This window comes from Thermobia domestica, chromosome 5, assembly GCF_964235325.1.
Source record: "Thermobia domestica chromosome 5, izTheDome1.hap1.1, whole genome shotgun sequence".
In the NCBI taxonomy this organism is placed as follows: Eukaryota; Metazoa; Arthropoda; class Insecta; order Zygentoma; family Lepismatidae; genus Thermobia; species Thermobia domestica.
Window position 1 is genome coordinate 2,828,229 of NC_137458.1, and position 20,494 is coordinate 2,848,722.

Genomic DNA, 20,494 nt, shown 5'->3' on the forward strand with positions numbered 1-20,494 from the left:
ATAAACAGTAACTAAATATTGTGAAATAGCAGTTAAAACTCGTTAAGATTCAAGAGTACAACCAATGATTATGTCATATGTATGATCATTGTGATGTAGTTAGCAACACTGTCCCTCTCCGAAGTCTGTTCAATTGGTCATTGACATGGAGGACTCATCATCGCCCGCCCACATCCAGTCACACTGTTTTTCACCGAACTCCTTTCACGGCTTCTGTCCTCATGTGCAGATGAAGAATTTGCCGTGTTGTGACCTCTCGGGGAATGTCTCTAAGACGAAGTCAAATGGTGCTTATTCGATACGATCCTGCAATATGCAGTTTCACTTACAGAGTTTTTTTTAAAAAAGGGATTGCTGAGAAATTTGATTCTATTCGATTCTAAGAAGTGATTAGAATTGTTACAGATCTCACGAATGACATTCAGAGAAAAGATAATGATAGAAGAATAGAGTATAGTAAGGTACAATCCCATCATATGGAATTTTAAGATTAACACTGGAAAAATATCCATTTGGATGACACATCTAAAAACAATCAGACTCCAGGTGCTTTTTATTTGTAGGTATGTTGGTAACTTTATCAGGCAAGCTGTGTTTTCAAGTTCTTCAAGGTAAAAATTAAAATATATCTCTTATTGGTCCAGAAAATCAGAATTAACGGCAATGACATCTTCATTCCGTAACAGAATCATTAATGATGCGGAATATTGACCTATTTAGAACATCTTATTCTTCTTTCTCACCTGAACCATAAATTTTAAAACTTTTCTCTCCCTTAGAAGAGGTGTTTCATACTTTTATAAGGTTATTGTTCGTAACAGCATCTAGATATTCTATCCTTGGTCTTCCGTCTGCCTTTCCCTCTTTCAACACGGTGATCCTGTCGGAATGCCGAATAAGATGGCCAAGCATCCTGTTGCTTCTTTTTCCTATTATCTTCATGATCTGTCGTCCTTCATTAGCTTCTTTTAGTACGTCTTCATTCCTTTTCCTTTCGGTCCATGATATGCGCAGCATTCTGTGCCAACACCACATTTCAAATGCTTCCAGCTTGGTTATTTTAGCTTTTCTGAATGTCCACGTCTCTTATCCATAAAGCACCACTCTCCATACCAGGGTCTTAATAAATAGTTTTCGAACGTCCAACGACACGTTTTTATCTACAAAATCTATCTAGTTTCTCAGCATGGTTTCCTTTAAAATAAACCAACGACCACTACACTATATGTATTCGAATCGTTACAGGTGCTGTAAAAAAAATAATTAATTAAAAGGTAGACAAAGAGTTAAATCTCTTGAATGTTCCTTGTTTATCATATGTGAACTGCTTTCATTTGTGAAACTTAATTTAAATAGTTATCGAGGAACCACAGTGACTCAGTGATAAGTGTGCTCACCTTGGCGCGAGGGATCCCTGGTTCGATTCCAAGCCAGTCGGTGTCCGTGAGTTTTTTTGTTTCTTCTCACCCAGTTCACAAACAAATAGCACTCGTGATACATCAAGGTGTATGCCTCTGTAGATGTTAAAGGTGAATACGAGTATGTATTTCTGTATATATTTTTGCATTCTGACATATTTACAGAAAAAATAAAACAACGTATTGGTTTCTATTTCTGATTTCACTTAAGTGAGTTTGAGGTGAGCTTAAGTTGAACTGGATATTGTACTATTTAGATTTAACAAGTCAATTACAGATGTAAGCAAGTTCAAAAATGTCAGAAGTATTATGAAGTCGAGATTTAAGGATAATTCATAATGTCTATTTAGACATCCTGAAGAGATTTGGATGAAAAATCAGTGTCATTTACTCATAATGTTAATAATTAGGTCGAAGTTTACGTTGAAGTGTCGTAAGGTGGTGTGAAATTCTTATTTAGACATCCTGAAGAGATTTGGATGAAAAATCAGTGTCATTTACTCGTAATGTTAATAATTAGGTCGAAGTTTACGTTAAAGTGTCGTAAGGTGGTGTGAAATTTGAATAAAATGCCCACTTATTATCAGGAAACAAAACAGAGGCGATACAGTCGTTTGTGAAAAAAAAAAAAAAAAAATAGAAATCCGTAAGTAACTAATAAAACATTGACGTCTAGCCCAGCAGAAATAGTATGCGGAAGAATCGGGATTTCATTTCAAATATTTCTACGGAACTTAAGCGTGCAAGATATAATAATATTTACCATAAGCCATAAACAGAGGTGGAAGACCCTGTTTTTTTCACTTTTCTTTTCAACAAGAAGGCCTAAATGTACAAGGGGAGAACTCTACAGTTACATGGAGTGACCAAAGAGCAGGCGAAGGGAACACGTGAGAAATCGTGGTGAACGTGACTTCGCAGGGGCTGTGGAAATCTTACACAGTCAGCGACCATGACCGTCGTTCAGTAACGAGTATGCTTGGTGCAACAAGGCATAGAGTACATGCAGTCGAAACCTTTCTTAGTGATGGCCTGTCTCGGGCAACCAACACATGCTTTTTTTCTTTTTTTCCTAAACTTTTATTTTATCGTATTATTTTATGATACATGTTCCGTGAACCTTGCTCCGCTACAAGGAATCGTCTGTGATTTATTCGTTCCAGTTCCGGTTCCATACTTGTCACTATTAGATCTGCTCCATATTAAATAATAATCACTGTAAGTATTTTACAATTACTGGCAGGTGATTTACCGTTTGTAGTTTTAATTCACTACACTAAACCTGTTAGTTTTGACGTAAGAATTGTCTTCTTTAATATCGTGCATTAATTCCAGAATTTTCTTTCCTTCCCTCTCTTACCTTCTACTAAACTTTTTATTATATCCGTTATAAAACAATTTCTTTTATACTGTCCAAATCAATTTATTTTCCTCTTTTTAAAAATTTACAGCGCTAATCTTCTTTTCTGAACTTTCCCTCATTGGATTTTCATTTCACTAAGCTAATATTCTCCATTCTCCTCGACACCCAAATTTCAAGTGCTTCCAATCGCTTCTCATCATTCTTTGGCCGTATCCATGTTTCCTTCCCCGTGCAGCACAATACTCCACAAGCAACTTTTACCTAAAGGCTTCTTTCCCCATTCCTATCCTGCTTTTATTTCCCGTCCACATTTTAGATCTTCACCAATAATACTTTTCTTCATTCTTAAGGCTTCTTTCATTCACCATTCCTATCCTGTTTTTATTTCCTGTTCACATCTTAGATATTCACCATTAATGCTTTCCTTCATCCTTAAGGCTTCTTTCGCCATTCCTGTTATTAATATTATTTCTCGTTCATATTTTAGATATTCACTAATGCTTTTCTTATTCCTAAAGGCTTCACCATTCCTATTCTTGATTTTATTTCTCGTTCACATTTGCGATCTTCACTAATATCGCTTTTCGTCTTCCTAACGGCTCTTTTCACCCTTTCTAACCTTGATGTTATTTCCCGTTCACATTTCAGATCTTCACTAATAATGCTTTACTTCTTCATAAAAGCTTCTTTCGCCATTCCTATCCTTCATTTTATTTTCCGTTCATATTTCAGATCTTCGTTAACAATACTTTTCTTCTTTCTAAAGGCTTCTTTTGCTATTCCAATCCTTGCTTTCATTTCCCGTTTACATTTCAGATCTTCACCAATAATGCTTTTCTTCTTCGTTAAGGCTTCATTCGCCATTCCTATCCTTGCTTTTATTTCCTATTCACCAGTGGCGGCTTTAGCGGATAAGCCAGGTAGGCATGGGTCTACCCAAAAATTTTGAAAAATATATAAACGCTAAAAGATACAATAAAGAGTAAATATATTTTCCACTATTTATATTAATGGTAGATAATTATTTAACATATAGCATCAACCACTTCTGTAAAAGTAATTTCCTGTTGTCATTAATCAATCAAATGTGTATATGTATTCATAAGCGAGGGAGCGGGCCTACCCAAAATTAAAATCCTAAAGTCGCCCCTGCGGTTCACATTTCAGATCTTCACCAATATTGGTTTCTTCTTCCATAAGGCTTCTTTTGCCATTCTTATCCTTGCTTTTATTTCGCGTTCACATTTCAATCTTCACTAATAATGCTTTACTTCTTCATAAAAGCTTCTTTCGCCATTCCTATCCTTCATTTTATTTTCCGTTCATATTTCAGATCTTCACCAATAATGCTTTTCTTCTTCGTTAAGGCTTCTTTCGCCATTCTTATCCTTGCTTTTATTTCCTATTCACCATTGGCGGCTTTAGCGGATAAGCCAGGTAGGCATGGGTCTACCCAAAAATTTTGAAAAATATATAAACGCTAAAAGATACAATAAAGAGTAAATATATTTTCCACTATTTATATTAATGGTAGATAATTATTTAACAAATACCATCAACCACTTCTGTAAAAGTAATTTCCTGTTGTCATTAATTAATCAAATGTGTATATGTATCCATAAGCGAGGGAGCGGGTCTACCCAAAATTAAAATCCTAAAGTCGCCCCTGCGGTTCACATTTCAGATCTTCACCAATATTGGTTTCTTCTTCCTAAAGGCTTCTTTTGCCATTCTTATCCTTGCTTTTATTTCGCGTTCACATTTCAATCTTCACTAATAATGCTTTTCTTCTTCATAAAGGCTTCTTTCCCCAGTCCTATCCTTGATTTTGTTTCTCGTTTACATTTCAGATTTTTACTAATGGTGTTGGTTAGGTACCTATGACTAATCAACTGTTCTACTTCTTCTTCTTCAATATCAACATTTGGCATTATGTCCAAAGCAGTTTATTTTCTTATTTTTAACAATTTACTGTGTTACTCTTTTTTTTTTCAATTTTTTATTGCCTTCATTCCAATCAGCATTCCTTTCGTTTTCTTAACACTTACTTTCATCCTATGTTCTTTATATCTTTTTCTTAAGTTTTCGAACAATTTGTCAATGTTCTTTTCAGGTTTCGCTATGCCTTTTTCACTGGTCTAGTGGCTAGCCCATGCGCCTTCAGTACACTGGGTCTCGGGTTCGTTTCAGTGACAGAACCTTAAAATTTAAACGCATTTGATTCTATGTTAAACTGTGAATCCACGTCTTATTTATTCTCGGTACCGGTACTAAAAAGAAACGCTCAACTCTAACCAACTAACCATAAAGATTCCAGTATAAGAGCAAAGAAATTATATTTAATTTTCGTACCGTCTGGAAATACTGTCTTACATATGTAGACCCTCTTTACAGTCTTTCCGTATGTAGATTCGTTTTACACCTAATTTTTTACCATATAAAAATACTGTCTTCTTTATGTAAATCTCTTTTATGATTCCACTGATACACACTCAAATTAATCGTGATCATCGTAACAGAATTGACCTATCGTAGAAAACCGACGTCGTTAATCATATGTTTTTCAAGATGTTTTTGAAATATGGTTAAAAAAGAAAGGTATCATGTCACTTAACAAGTTTCTTGAAAATAATCAGTATTACATTTTGAACCCGCAGTGGTTCCAATCCAAAAGGGCGAGAAAATTTAGAGACGTAAAGGCACAGATTATTGAAAAGGAAACCTGGAGTAAGTTTCCAAAAATTGCATGCACCAGACATGCACACCACGAGATAAGGACGCCAGTGAGACAAACGATTAGATATTAGATTCAAGTGTGGCTGTTAATGAGGGTTCCTATTGGTCAGGGAAGTCAGGGAAAATGATGCAGGTCAGGGGAGCTCAGGGAAAAAGACTGGAAATCAGGAAAAGTCAGGGAAATTTTATAAAATATATTTTTTCTTACATTAATTGTACACCAATTTCAGCTTAGCCAACCATTATAATACCTATTTGGTTTTTATTGCTGTATGTAAGAGCAATTGATTACTATTTGTCTCCATAGAATAAATGTTCTCATATGTAAATCTTCACCGTTATTTATTCCTTATTTATATATCAACGTCATCCGATACTCGTCATGAAAGTCAGGGAATTTCCTGCCAAAGGTCAGGAAAAGTCAGGGAAATAGATTTTTCCAGATCAGTAGGAATCCTGTAATGAAACAACACATTTGCATTATAATTTTCCTTGCTGATATTTTCAAGAAAATTGTAACTTCCGATTTTATGTTATCAGTAAACTACTTATTTTGATCCAGCGAGGAGAAATGCTATAAATGGAGCCGGAAAATGCTTTAAAATTTTCGAAACTTAAAGGCCATTCAACAATGCTTATATACAGAATGACGGACTACACAAACTAGCTTTTTCGTTATGTAGCAATGATCATCATGTAAAGAGCATGAAGCAGACATACAGCCAGAAATTTATGCTTGGGAATCCGAAGTTTAGTAAGGGGAGTCCACCACTAGTAGTTACTGCGTTTGTGAATATTGACGTGGTATTATTCTATACCCACAAAACGATATGTAATTTTAAAGTATTGCCACCTGTATCGTTAGAAAAAATAGGAAAACTAAATCGTTTTTATAAGAAAAGAAAGAGTACAGATCTAGTATAAGATCAACCTTTAAAGCACATCAATCGTTTCTATCCCAAAGCAACCATAGTTTTCTTAACAAAGTGTGGAAATGTCTGTCGAGCAACGAAGTTTGGTGGGGAGAAGAGTCCGGACTCGGTGGACAATCCCTGTGGGTGCGCCACTTCCATGAACTGTGACATTGTATGACCCTATGATAAATTTAAGAGAAGGTACATGACGAAACAGAGACACAAAACCTCTGAATACGTTGGTATCTCGAATTCAACCTCTAGTTTGTTCTCTCCGCCGCCTTTGATGCGAGATCGTGGTTTCTATTAAGTTTGAACACATTACGGTGGTACGATTCGAAGTTAAACGGTAGACCCACGTCTCATATAGCCTCGATGCTGAAAGAAACGCTAAACTCTAATTCAACTAACCAAAATCAACTTTTAGCCTACGACATTACAAGACTGTCATCATTCTTATGATTGCTTGAAGTGAAATTAAAAGTTCAGCTTCGTCTCTTGTGGATTCATCATCATTATCATCGTCGTCATAGATATCCGGACATCATTGAAAGGTCAAATTTCCATCTACAATGGCCTCAGCTAATATCTTCGTATCTTTTCCCCTCCCTCTTTTTGCTTCCACCGTACCTTCTGTCATGTCCTTCAGGATGCAGTTTCTTCTCAGATAATTTCCCAACCAATGTATCTTCTTCTGTTTTACTGTGTCAGTTATTGTTCTTTCTTTTTCTTACTACTCACAACATACTTCAATTATGTTTATTCGACCTAGTTGATTTTCTCCAGTCTTGGTACTTGGTACTGTCCATGTTTCTGCCTCGTAGAATGCAGTGATTGAAACTAAACATTTCAAAAATCTTTTTTTTTATTTCTTAATTCTTTATATTCAGAGATCTACAAAACACTTTATTTTTCCTAAATACTTCTTTCTCCATACTTATTTGGACAAAGAAGAGAGAGGATACCAAGTAAATGAAGCTTAATAAATAAATAAATAATAAAGATTGAAGAAGGAAATAAAATCTAATTTAACGTCCCACGCATATCCTCTTTAGGCTAAAGGATGATACTAAATATGAATGATGAAAGATTTTGGAGAAAATGGGAGAACAACGTAGACCCACAACACAATGATTTTCGCCATAAATTCACATAGCTTGGCAGCGAACCAGGAACCACTCGCACTAAAAGTTAGTGCTCTACCACTGAACCAACCTGCCTCCAAGAAAACTAGAGAATCTTGAAAATCCGTTGTCCTTCCTAAACTTACATGGCTTCAAATCGAACCTAGACTTTCACATCAGGAGTGAGCTTCTAGCACTGAACAATCTAGCCCAATAAAACATGTACTCCCGCCGGAAATCGAACCCAGATTTATCGCGAAGGAAACATTAATACTAAACCTTTAGCCATGTGGAAAATCTTCCTCAATATAATCATTCAAAAATAATTAGAAACTTGCAAATAATGTTTCACATTCCCTCAGTGTAACTTCTCGCCGCATCCATATCACTTCATAGATTACAGATTACATGTTAATTTTTTATGATGGAGCACTGAATCGAGTCACTTAGATGTTCCGTTCCGGAACAGTGATTTGTGAAAGTTAATGGAAACAAAAATAAAAGGTGGGAAAGATAGTTAGTGGTCTCGGTGATTTTGAAACAATTATTTTTATGCAACAAATGCGAAAGTCAAACGAACCCAGGCCAAAAGAGAGGAGTCCAGAGACACGGATGGTAGAGCAAAAAACATCAAAGAACCGGACAAAATCAGTTCGTTCATTCCTCTTTCTTCCGTTCGTGTATGTACAGTATATTATAGATATGTTTATAGAATTGTTACGGACGTTTTAAGATTTTACTTAAATTATGTTTGACATTCTTGTTTTATTTACGATGGTTTTTGATCTTTACCTGACAAACCGTGTCAAATGAATGTAACGCGTTCCTCCACAGAGGTTCGTGAATCATTTTTTCGCAGCTATTTCTCGGTGTGTTTAAAGTGCTTTTTAAGGAGCCATACGGCAGAGCTTCATGAAATTGCTTGCTACTTCTTCGTCTTTTTTCTTTATTCTTCCATCCGTACGAAGATGAAATGTTGTGTTATCTGCTACAAGCACGTCCCAACACTTACTTGTCAATTGCGAATGTAAATGTACAGGGCGAACCCAAATGTGGAAAACGTTCCAACGGAAACAAAACAAAAGAATGTGATTTCAATGTCATGATCACATCAGAATGTCTCATCTACTACATCTAATCATACTAGTAGTAGCGTGTCTTGGTTATCATCATCATCATCATCATCATAGGTATTCTGCCATTATTGGCAGGTCACTTGCCGGAACTGAGAAATCTCCATGCTTCACGATCATCCGCTAACCTCTTGGTCTTCACGTGTGATTTTTCTACTTTAGTATCGTCCATTAATAGTTTCCTTCGCACCCTCCCTCTTTATATCAACCTTAAGCAACAATGGTAAATGTTAGGTCTCAATGGAAATACGTCATTGCTTTTCATTCTAACTTTGGAACTTTGTACAACTTAAATAAAAATAAAAATAAATTCTGACCAAACCAAGCACTTTTTATTACTAAATTATATTACGGTTTTGGGCACACACATTATGTGATAGATATTGATAATATGCATCAATGGTGTAGCCAAAGACTCATTAAGGGGGCATGCATACACACACACACACACACACACACACATATATATATATATATATATATATATATATATATATATATATATATATATATATATATAAGTGACTTAGTTTGTGACTCTTGAACCAAACGACCATTCACTTTGACCGAGCAATGCGGGGTAGGGAAGGAAGGAGAGATATAAAAATAAAAGTGACTATGTTCGTGAGTTATTAACTCTTAAACCACCCAACCGATCTCAATAAAATTTTCAACATAGATGAGGTTCGAACTTGGGATGCTTTTTATTGTTTCATTTTGATAGTAGAACTTAGGGAAGGGGTGGAGAGGGAGGATATATATATATATGAAACTTAATAACTCTTAAACTGCCCGATCTCGACCAACTTTTTAACATAGATGAGGTTTCGGACCTGGGATGGTTTTTAACATATCACTTTGACTTAGAGAAGAGGAGGGGAGATAATGATAGTAAATGACCAATATTAGTGTCGAATCCATAGTTTTCAGGGTCGCTGAGATGAACAGTGATACTTCCGATGCTGTTTAAATCCAAACTCAGCCTCCATTGCCCTTTATGTCCAAAATGAAATGTATTCACCCCGTGCAAAGAATGGGTATTCGCCAACGAACTGAACATATTAGCTTTATCAGGCACTGTAACTTCTGATGATGCTTTACAATGTCTGATGAAGCCGATATGTTCAGTTGGTTGGTGAAACTGTTGCACATTTATTATTTTTAAATAAACGTTACATCTGATTTCCTGTAAGCAAATTTTGAATTATATTTTTTGACAACTTTGTATTTTTGCTGTCAACCTCACAAGAGATGCAACTGTGACTGTGGAGACTTGGGTGAACCCAAATCAGCTCAATGGGTGATTATCTTTATGCATTGTGTGACAGTTGCTAAGAAAGAAACACACATTGAAACATAACTTTAGTTTACATGCCTCTGTGTCTGTGGACTGTTACAAATATATTAATAGAGGACGCTAGTACATGAACTATTCCACCTATTAGTGCTGGCATAGTGTGTGAGCGTCGCTGTCAGAAAAAGACTGCGACACTGAGTGAAAATTTGGTATCCAGGAAATACAGTCAAATAGGGGGAAAATGCCAACAAACAGGGTGTGGCACTAAACTAGTCTTATCTATTATAAAATTACATTAAATAAAATATTTAGTCCAACAATCTGTGATTGTGATTTGTAGACCAGTAGACCAATATGCAGTGCGCCATATGTCACCTTTTGTGTACATTGTGTGCATACATACCAGTTCAACTAATTAGAAGTTTTCCTTAGGATAAAGTTGTCCTGGAGAAAAATGTACGTAGAACAAGTTAGATATTCTTCTATAATAAAAGCGGGCCGCAGTGGCTCAGTGGTGGAGTGTTCACCTCTGGTGCCTGGGGTCCTTTGTTCGATCCCAGCTCGCGCCAAGTGAGCTTTGTGGTGGACAAACAGCGTGTGCGTGGGTTTCCTCGAGGTTTATCCGTTTCTTCCCACTTTCTTCATTTCATTCACTTCTCATCATCACCGTCTCTTTTAGCCTAGCCGTCATATCGTGGGACGTAAAACTTAAAGATTTCATTTCATTTCATTTCTATAATAAAACATGACAACTTCGGGATATGCTAGTAGCGCGCGTGTTCTGCCTTGGCAAGGTGACTAAACAAGACGGATAATAATTGCAAGTGAGTGATAATAAAGGAAGCTAGAACGAACAGAAGATCAGACTCATGACCCATCAAGTCTTAAAAGATGTGCGCTGTACCCATTCCCTGTTGTATTTGTAAGTATGGGATTAAAATAACCGAGACGAGGAAGAAATAAAACCAATAATTAAACAACAATTTCCCACCTTGAAAACGTAGTCTTACTCTATTTTTGCCGACGTATGAGATTGCGCGGAGGGTTTAAGGTTGAGGGAGGGGGAGGGAAGATGGAGTCTAATGAGAAAAGGTGGTTCCAGGGAGGAGTCCATGTGAGAATTGCTGACGCTATCAAGGAGCAGCTCTCTATACATAATGAATAAATCTGGTCGTACAACCCGAGGATGTAATATAGGTGATTCAAAAAGTTGATGCTATCTGGAGCTTAAGAACGTGAGAACCTTTATATATAAACCCCTTTGCTTTCTCCAGTTCTCCTGCTCCGACTGTCTCTTATACTTGTCCTCATGCAGTGCTATTTTTTGTGTATTTCTTTCCCTTCTCCCGTTATAGGGTTGCCAACTGGCCGGTTTTTCACCTACCTGGCCGGAAATATTGCTGCTGCTACTTTGATTAAAGCTGGTGACCGGTACAAACTAGGGATGGCCATTTCCGGAAAAAGAGTTTTCCGGTTTCCGGATATCACATTTTCAGTTTTCCGTTTTTCCGGAAAGTTTTCCGTCTTCCGATTTTCCGGAAAATTTTCCGTTTCCGTTTTTCTGGAAAATTTTCCGTTTCCGTTTTTAAGGAAAGTTTTCCGTCTTCCGTTTTCCTAAAAATTTTCCGTCTTCCGATTTTCCGGAAAATTTTCCGTCTTCCGTTTTCAATTTTGCGGTTTCCGGAAAAAATATTTTCCGTTTTTCCGGAAAATGTGGCCATCCCTAGTACAAACTTCTTACCAGTCCCCTTATGACCGGTTTTTTCAAATTCGTATCTAGTTCGAAGCAATTTCATGTAGTTCAAAGTATAGATAAAAAGTAACTTTCATTCTATAATTCTCCTTCTTTCACCATCTATCAACGATTAATATTTTTTATTCATCAGGTTAGATAATTTTAAAGAGATGACAGGGACTGTATCAGGGTAAACTTAAAAGTTACTTGTAAGGAATTTTATACATTTATGGAGACTAAAAAAGGACTTCTTAAAACAATTTCCTGTAGTTGAAGTATAAGTTTTAAAGAATAAATTTAATTTTCCAAATCGAAAATTATCACGTAAAGATTAATATACTTTCGTTCATCTGTTTCGATAATTTTAAAGAAGGGACCGTTACTGGTAAATACAATAAAATGAACAATGCCGATTTCAGTTTCTCATTTGTGGCACAATGTATCTATTAAGCTTATTAGTGTATGTACTAAGGATATGCAGAATACAGGTGCTAATGCACTTTTGTTCACGATAGTACATTTCCTTCTCATGGATGGGTCCGAACAGAGATACTTAACATTTAGGCTTATATCGTAGGGAATTTTGGAACAGTGCCTATAGTTTTTACTTTCTAGAGTTGGCAACCCTGTCCCGTTGTATTGTAACTTTCCTTTATCACCGTGCTTCACAATTTTCATTTTGTTTTGTTTTGTTTTTTCATCTATCGTTCATTTCTTTCTCTAGATTTTTTTTTTTTACTTATGTCTCCTCTCTTATGATCTTTTCTATCTTCAATGTGAGATCAGTTTTCAAGTTATAATTGCTTATTCTCAGCGAACAGATAAAAACATAATTTTTCTATATGTATTTTTTTTTATTTCGTACACGCACGATTTCCCAAGTTAAAAAAAAATAAAAGAAATAAAAAGTGGAGAGAATTTGAGGAACTTGCTGCAATGTAATAGGATTAGGAATATAATTTCCTGTCCGCAAAAACTGATTATACGTGTGTAATTTATGGCAATAAATAATTAAAAATTATTAGTCGGGGAGGTAACTTGATCAATCTGCTCCTTTATTGCCGAGCTGGTTCTTCGTTCTTTGGGAGGAGGAGCTTTAATTTCGAGTTAACTATTGAAACTCAGAACGTGAGCTGCGCAGTGGGTCGATCTTTGTTTAAATCACACACTATGCAATATTACGCAAGGAACATTTTCTTCACTATTTACAGTTTCAACTATCCTGTATAAATATACACCACAGGCTAATGTAATCCATAGGCAGTGTAAAAATAAGGCTTCAGAATTCCATGACCTTTGGCACTTTGAGAAGCACCACAACACTACAAGCAGCACCAGGGGCGGCGATTAAGGGCGCAAGAGAAGGCAGTTGCCCCCTCCTACTATTTTGAAATGACACCTTAATGTAGGATAGTTTCATTTGGAAATGTAAAGTTTTTGTATATATTACTGGTTCATCGAAAAAAATGGTGCCATATAATATTCGCCGTTGCGTGAGTACGTATTGGTTATTTGTCTTTCCATGAAGTTAACAAAGCTACAGGAATTGCGTTTTAATTGCAATTCAAAGCAATTAATATTGCAATTGCGTATTTCTTTAAATGTAGCATATACTTGTAGTATTTACTGTCTTTCATTTTCTAAGAGTAATAACATACATTTAATTGCATGTGTGTGATTAAAAATATAAGTTGTTCATTAATTCCGAATTTCAATATAACTTTTGCAAAACAAGCCTCATTATTCATTACTATAATTAATAGTATCCTTTCTATTTATTTATTTTGCAAATTTGTTATTAAATAATCTGATCACACAATTTTCCAGTTTGAATTTTAAGATGTTCATGAGCAAGGAATCAAATCTCTTCGTACACTTGCGTTGTTTAAGAGTACAAAAGACTAGTACCTACTTGCGTTGCTCTTGTCAATTTACTTAATAAAATATGAAATACAATATATGGTATTTTAAGCGAAAAAGATAGTATCCTATTAGTTATACAACCTTTCGTCAAACAAAGTGTTAGAAACAATCAGGGAAACTAACATTGATATACAAATATTCAGATCATATCTTGCTCTTCCCCTCACTTTTAACGTCCAATCGCCGCCATTGAGCAGCACTATGCTTTGTCGTCATTACTCCTCAAGTTTCACCAGGTTGCCAGTTGGCAGAGGTTGATGAGTACTCGAGCCACATTAGACAAAGATAGAACAAGAGGATAAATTCTAACACCAGCGGGGATTGATTCTGAGTCATCTGTTTGGTTGGCAGACATCTTAGCTTGTACGTCAATGCGTCTTTGTATTTAGAAGTACTTGCTGAATTTTCTGTGGACTAGAATGCCTTCTTCGTGAGATTCCATTAGCTAGGATTGGATTAGAATTTTCTTAGTTTTGGATTAGTGTTAAATTTTGTAGTGAGCAGAATAGTAAGTTCTACCACGGTGGTTCAGTTATAGATCTCTCACTTCTAGTGCTAGTGTCTCTGGTTCGATCCAAAGCTGTGGGAGTTTGTGATGGGCATCATTGTGTCCGTAGGTTTTCTCGAGGTTCTCCCGTTTCCTTCCACATCCTCATTTTTTTACCAATTCTCTATAATCATTCACGTTGTCAGTTTCCTTTAGTGTAAAGGGCGTAACGTGGAACGTAAAGCTAAAAATTCCATTTCATTTTATTTTCTGTTAATAAATTATTCCATGTTAATAAATTATTGAAGATTTTCTTCTTCAGACTTTTAAAAAGAAATTACTAGCTGAAACTACCATCTGTTAATAATACTGCCTTTTTTTCCTTTCTTTTTTTTTACAAGTTTTGAGCCGAATATTGTCATTCAGAAAGTAACATCTTATCATGTCTCTTTATAATATTTGTCTTTGAGACATAGGGACCCAGGTTCGTCTAACTCCGAAAGTAAAATATTTTACATGTGGTGATCCGGTAGTGTGAAAACAAGGACCAATACCGCAAATAAAGCTCTATTCTCAGATTGCCAAAGACCTGACAAGTCAGGGAAATTTGGATTATTTTTGTATGCGCTATTAAATCATGGAACATTAAATTCGAGACTGTCTTTACAAATTAAATATATTTCTGATGTAAGAAAATGTGTACTTTTCACAATAATATGTTACGGAGCTGTGTTAGCTTTTTAAATTTTAGTTTCATCTTTAGGGACAGTCATCAATGCTATTTGCCCCTGTCCTGTGTCGCTTCTCGAAGATTTTCTATGTATAGATTTATTGCTCCTTCAATTCCATCTTGTTTTCTGCCCCTTCTGTTTCCTTCAACCTTTCCGTCATCAATGATTTTTCCAGTAAATCATGTCCTCTCATTGTATGATCAAATTAAGACAGTTCTAATATTTTGCTTTCCTGAACGCAGTTAGGTTTTACATCCCCCATTTTTATTTGTCTTCTTCGCAGTCCATAGTACTTTCAGCACTCTTCTCCAACACTATAATTGAAAGGAGTCAATTTTCCATGTATCTACCTTTATCAATGTCTGACTCTCACATCCCTATATTACTACTAGGAAAAACCATAGCTTTGACTACATGAATCTTCGTCTTCAGAGTGATGTCTCCGGCTTCTAATGACTTTTGCTAAGGTTTGGCATAGTCTTCCTCCCCGACAAGTGAACGTCATTTGATTTCCTACCTACAGTCTTCATCTACTGAGATTATTGAACCCAGGAAGATTAAATTGGTTTCATCTCCATTTCTTTTTTCCTCTTCTAGGGTTCACTATTCTCATATTTTGTGGTAAAGTGGTCGTCTTAAAAGAGGGCAAAAATAAGCGGACACTGAGGGAGGATTGGTAGTCGGCATAAAGAAGGTTCTGTAATAATACTCTTGGAAATATAATTCTGTTCCAGTGAAAAATGGCCTAATGAAGTTTAGTCGGCTTAAAGAAGATGGTTGTTCAGAGATATTTCACTGTATATAAAACTAAAATTATATTTAAGTGAAGAATAAGACAGAAGTCAGTGACATAAGGGTTAATATAAGTGTTAAAGGACAATTGTGTTAGCATAGTGCTTGGAGATTGCTTAATTTGGAATTACTGATTCATCCTTGGTGCTAGAGATAAATCAGTTGTGAATGCTCCAAAAGGATTGCCAGAACGAACTTAAAAGAATGAAGAAATGGAGTGGGAAGGAAAACTGTGATTTTTTCTACATGTAAAAGTAAATCTTTTTATCCTCACCATTTTCTGTTTGTCGCAAAAATTCGCAAAATATCATCCCTCTATGTCTTACGGTTCCCGAGATATGGTTCCTTAAATCTCCTGAAATTCGAACTTTTTTGGACAATATCCGGGGAACGGTGGGCAGGTGGTACTATTTGGTACCAAAGCGTTCACCATGTCCTTAGCTATTGATCAAAACCAATATGACCTGTCTATAACTTATGGTTCCCCAGATATGGCTTCTTAAATCTCCGGAAATCGGACATTTTTTCGCCAATATCTCGGGAACGGTAAGAGTGACGCGAAAAATTCCATCACTTTCTAAGATAGTTTTTGATTCTCTATCGAATGGAGGGCTCAAAATTAAAAAAAAAAAAAAAAATCCAAATAACAGACACACTCACATAGGCATAGATAATTCAGTAACGAACTTTTTAAGTTAGTTGATAAAAATAGATAATTTAGTACCTCACTTTGTAGTATCCGTGTGAACACGATTTTACGCGTGATATGTCGGAAGTCGAAATCTTGAAAAATTCTCAATAATCGTGTTTCGTGTAGAATCCAATTATTGCATATGATAAGTGGATGCAATAAATACATAGAAAAATCCTTAATAGGACAATAACAACCACTAAGTGTTACAGTAACAGCAATTTTTCTTTCCGGAACCTTCAGGTTGAAAAATAATTGTTTTCTGATTTGAATCAAACCACCTGCAACTGTGAAGTTGAAGAAATAAATTAAAAAAAGGAAGGGAACGAAAAAAAAAAAAAAAAGAACGAAACACCGTTTGTAAAGGAGTTATCCTGTACTTCCTGGATTGGCTTCTTCTTCTGCACCCCCTTTTCCTTTCCCCCTACCTCTATACATTAACAGCTGGACGTGATAAGCGACATTCTGCAGATACAATAGGCAATGTAACAAATGAATTAGTTTCGACAGACACAGTACTCTCTGACGAAACATCGTCCGAGGCATGTGCATACAGGGTTGGAAACTTATTCATTCGTACAGTTAATCTTATTCACGTCAAGTGTGGACTTTCCTGTGGAAGAGCGGTGGCCAATATTACCGAGATATGATTTCATTCGGCAATTATATATAATAAACTGACCTTTTCATATACCGGTATTTATTTTCATATTTACTTCTACATGGGTTTAGAAGGAAATGCAGAGAAAACTAAATACATGGAATTTCGTCGGGATCTCAATACGGCAAATTATGGATGCGTTAAAATATCAAATAATACTTTTGATAAAGTGGATACTTTCAAATATCTAGGATCAATATTAACAGACAAAAACCATATTCACGAAGAAATTGAATGTCGACTAAAAGCAGGAAATTCGTCGTATTATTCAGTTCAAAATCTCTTGTGGGTGCGAATTCTGTCGAGGAATTTGGTGCTTAAAATATATAAAATGATAATCATACCTGTTGTTCTGTATGGTTGCGAAACATGGTCGCTTACTCTGAGGAAAGAACGCAGACTGAAAGTATTTCAGAACAAAATCCTGAGAAGAATATTTGAATCCAAAAGGAACGCGAATGGGGAATGGCGAAAATTTCATAATGAGGAACTACATAATTTATAGCGTTTACCAAACGTTGTTAGGGTCATCAAATGTAGGAGGCTCAGGTGGGAAGGTCATATAGCCAGAATGAAATGAAGTAGGAACGCTTCCAAAACCTTAACTGGAAGATCAATTTAAAAAGACTATTAGGAAGACCTAGGAACAGATGGGAGGAAAATATTAAGATGGATCTCTCAGAAATAGGAATACAAAGTGGAAAAGATACAAGTCAGTGGAGAGCTTTTGTGAATGCGGCGTTCAACCTCCGGGTTCCATAGGCCATAGAGTTAGTTAGTAAATTTGCTTTTTTCTTTGTACCTGGAACAATATTATTTTACATGTGGTACCGTTATCACAACTCAATTACCTGCTTTCGATTTCCAGCCATTTAGAAAATCGGCATTTATTTTTGCGTTTATAAATGGCTGCAAACGGAAAGCTACTAGGTGACTCGTGATAACGGTATCTCATGCAAAATAATATTATCTAGCGCGCTCTTGTTCCACATTTCGATTATCTTTTATCTATTTGAAGATATCACATAATTACTGTAAAATAAGCGGCATTTTAATTTCGCAGTTATAAGGCCTCTTAAGGGATAATAGAAGGGCGATTCCTAGAATATCTCCCCACCCGTAGCTCTGTTTTGGCACCCAGACCTTCTCCTTTAACCTGCAGGGCATAATTATGAGATGGTGGGTTTTATTTAGTTTCATGTAGATTAATTACGGAGTATTTATTTTGAAATTATGGAGTACAAGAATGATACTTGTTTAAATTGGTTGCAAGAATGCAGGTATTCTGGAACACTATTTGAAAAGTTCTTCGGTGTTTTGCAACCATGAGAAGACATGATATTTTTATGTGTTAAAAAATTCCTATCCGTTTGCGGTGTGGAACGTTTACAGTACGCAGAAAACACTCGGTATCTCGGCAGTTAGAAGGCACTTTATGACCATTGATTTATCGTGAGTTAAAAACACAACCAATAAAAAGACAGAAATGCGAAACTGTTTGTGTGTATGCATGTGTCTGCGTGTTTGTGTCGTATTGTATCGCCCTTGTTGCTCGTTGAGTTGGTGTTTTCCATGTGTGTGAGTGTGTGTGTCAGAGAAAGACAAGGAGAGAGAGAGAGAGAGAGAGAGAGAGAGAGAGTCCCTCATTAAGAAACATAGGTTTCATTATTGATGACTTGGAGCAGTTTTATTAATTGGTTGATTAAAAGTGCTCTTCTAATCGAGCTGCGAGACAAGATTTGGGGGTCAAATTTTGTGTGTTGCTGCGAGAGGCGTGTGTGGTGTGAGGGAAGAGGAAGCAAAGGGGGAAGTATTGACGAATGGCTGTAAAATAAAAACAGAGCGGCCAAAATAGTGGGTTGAGAACTGGGTGGCGAGGATATAAATGTCCTGCTTAAAATGCCTCAATAACAAACGTTAATGTTTCTCTTACATCATAGGAATGTGGGTTCCATTACGAACTTAACACTTACAACCGGGTGTCCACAAATTCACGGGTTTCAAAAATCACTGTCTCTACCTGTAACATAGGAAATGTAAATTCTGCTGAACAAAGTATGGTGCATCTTAAAGTTATACGTATTGTCCAAGCTTCACATAATTTATGTGACTACGTATGGGACAAATTATGAAATGGTTACATTTTCAAAGTACACTACCACTCAAAAGTTTTCAAACACCCTGATTTTTTGTAAGCATTAACTTTTTTTTTTCTTTTTAATGGGAACTTTACGGTCTTGCATCAGATGTACTCCTGCCTCAGCATTTGACGACAGTTGAATTGATGTCTGAGAGGTACTGCAGATAATATGTCAATTTATAATTCTTAAAATTGGAGCCGAAAAAGACGATTTGGTATATATATATATATATATATATATATATAGATAGATAGATAGATAGATAGATAGATAGATATAGATATAGATATAGATATATCTTGCATATTATAAAGAACAGTGTGGAAGGTGAGACAAGTTATTTGTTCGGCATGGAAACAAGGGTGCTCATCATTTACTATTTCAAAGAGCAACAATGGAACATACGAAACCATCGTAAACACTTTTCAAAGTATGGTATTTTTGGCGTTTTAAACGTGAGCATATCAACAAGCTATAAGAACTACAAAATTTGGAAAGCTACTTTCTCTTTCAAATGTTTGTCACTGCATTGTCCCTCTATGTCTACACTTTTCAAACAAAACTAATATCTTGCCTCACCTTCCACACTTTTGTTTGTGTTATGCAATATCTATATCAATTGTCTTTCTTGGCTTCAATTTTAAGAATTATGATTTGACATATCATCATCTGCAGTACCTATCAGACCTCGATTCAGCTGTCGTCAAATTTGATGCTATAGGCAGGAGTAGATCTGATGCAGGACGGAGAGTTCTCGTGCCAAAATAGTAATATCACAGTAGATACATAACAGAAATCCAGGGTGTTCGAAAATTTTTGAGCGGTACTATATATAATTAATTGATTGTTATCATGTCCGTTTTATTCTATCGAAGATCTTGGCAAATAAACTATAATGTAGTGGTAATATATATATATATAGTGGTAACTATAATTTTGTGAAGTTAAACATTTGTTGTCAGTTTGGTTATATTCGGAGTCTTAATTTTGTTGTTGACATGTTAATATAATTTTATATATAAAGATACCAGATTTAAAATTTTTCCTTTATTTTTATTTATTTCCATTAGATTGTACATTTTTGTTTGCATTCAAAGATTGCATCTGTGTTGCAATAAACGTATTCTTACGAGGAAGTGAGACTATAGATATACTTATTGAGCTTAGAATGTGCGTGGTGAAGTAGGTTTTCTTCTGTGGATGTTTGTGGAAAGATATTTAGTTCTAGAAATGAAAATGTTGCGTAAAAAGCTCAATTTTACTTCAGAACTGATGGGAGATATACCCACGCGCATTCTTCTGGGGATTATTTGAACTACTTCCACAGTGAATACTAGATAGTCCGTTG

At 35.8% G+C, this 20,494-nt stretch overlaps 1 protein-coding gene across 1 annotated transcript in view; it reads left to right on the forward strand.

Moving 5' to 3' along the window:
* The window catches only part of ds (dachsous cadherin-related 1), a 635,615-nt gene that overhangs the window by 600,447 nt on the left and 14,674 nt on the right, over positions 1–20,494 (forward strand). The window lies entirely within an intron of this gene.